This window comes from Cyprinodon tularosa, unplaced genomic scaffold (genome assembly GCF_016077235.1).
Source record: "Cyprinodon tularosa strain WSP-4 unplaced genomic scaffold, ASM1607723v1 ctg124, whole genome shotgun sequence".
Taxonomy (NCBI): domain Eukaryota; kingdom Metazoa; phylum Chordata; class Actinopteri; order Cyprinodontiformes; family Cyprinodontidae; genus Cyprinodon; species Cyprinodon tularosa.
The window spans coordinates 1,405,186-1,407,205 of NW_024038048.1; positions in this window are offsets into that span (position 1 = coordinate 1,405,186).

The following is a 2,020-nucleotide window of genomic DNA, read 5'->3' on the forward strand; positions in this document are numbered from 1 at the left end:
TCACAAAGAAGAACGTTTGTGAGATGCAGAACAAATGAAAAGATGCCGGAAGAATGCCTCATCTGTTAAGCATGGTGGAGGTAATGTGATGGTCTGGGGTTGCTTTGTTGCTGGTAAGGTGGGAGATTTATACAGGGTAAAAGGGACTCTGAATAAGGAAGGCTATCAAAACATTTTGCAACACCATGCCATACCCAGTGGACAGTGCTTGATTGGAGCCAATTTCATCCTACAACAGGACAATGACCCTAAACACACCTCCAAATTGTGCAAGAACTATTTAGAGCCGAAGCAGGCAGCTGGTATTCTATCGGTAATGGAGTGGCCAGTGCAGTCACAAGATCTGAACCCCATTGAGCTGTTGTTGGTTGCAGCTTGACCGTATGGTACGCAAGAAGTGCCCATCCAACCAATCCAACTTGTGGGAGCTGCTTCTGGAAGCGTGGGGTGCTATTTCTCCAGATTACCTCAATAAATTAACAGCTAGAATGCCAAAGGTCTGCAATGCTGTAATTGGTGCAAATGGAGGATTCTTTGACGAAAGCAAAGTTTGATGTAAAAAAAAAAAAACTTATTTCAAATACAAATCATTATTTCTTACCTTGTCAATGTCTTGACTCTATTTTCTATTAATTTCACAACATATGGTGGTGAATAAGTGTGACTTTTCAGGAAAACAAAAAATTGTTTGGGTGACCCCAAACTTTTGAACTGTAGTGTATCTGTGGTAATATTTGGTAATTTAGATCACACCTCACTCTCTGCAATACTGCCAATGCTACAGTTTGTCAGTTTGTATAGCAGAGAGAACAAAACTTTGGACTTTATGCAAATGTAAAGAACTCTTTCATCTCTGAGGTAATACCTCCTCTTGGGAAATCAGATCCCTATTTTGTTTTTCCCTGCTCAGACATTAAGCCATATATAAGAGACAACCTGAACAAAAAGAACTGTAAGATGATGCTCACAGGAGGCTGAAGAGGCCCAGAAAGTTGTTTTGAGGCCAGACTGGGATGCACTGTTTTAGCTATGAGTTTGTAACTGACTACATAAACTTCTGTGTATATAACACCATCTCTTACCACTGGAGCAGTGAAATGCTTCCAAAATAATAAACCAGGGATCACAAGTAATCTGAACAGACTGCTTAACAATATAAAAACAAGCCTTTAAGAGGGGAGACAGGGAAATAATGAGTATACAGGAGCAACTTAAGGTCAAGATAAGAAAGAGCAAGGACGCATGCAGGAAGGGAGTGGAAAACAAATTCCAACAGAACAATATCAGAAATGTGTGGTTAAGGGATGAAGAAGATCACAGGTTTCAAGCAGAAGGATGATTAGACAGATGGAAGTCTGGGCAGAGTCAATGAACTATATATTATTCAACAGTTCAGTTCAGGACCAAGCTCAGCATCTTTCTCTACTGCCCATAATCACAGGATCTCCCCCCATTGACTCTCCTGATTCTGAGTTTGTTGTCAGCCAAATCAGAAAATGGTACTGCTCCGTCTGACTTTCTGTCTTTTTATATGTGGGATTATACAGGACATCTTCAACATTAGCCTGCCAACAGTCCTTGGTTTCTATAGACCTGCTGCCTTGACATTCCACATCATGAAGACTTCTATTGGTTCACCTCAGCAAACAAACTAGCAGCTATTAAGACATACTCCAGTTCGCTTATTGCCGTGAAGGTGGAGTTGATAATGCCTTCCTGCTTCAACAAACCCACTATCATACAAAGATGCCACACAGCGTTGTAAGGCTCAAGTTCTTTATTTCTTCAGTGTATGAGTTACTGCAACATTTAATTTTATGTTGGGGTTAATAAAATATCTTTTATTAAATTGAATTTCTTTAAATTACAGTAACATCAAATATAGAAAATTGTTTACTATTTATAAAATGTTTTGGTATTTTGATCATCTATATATATATATATATATATATATATATATATATATATATATATAGAGAGAGAGAGAGAGAGAGAGAGAGAGAGAGAGAGAGGGAGATAT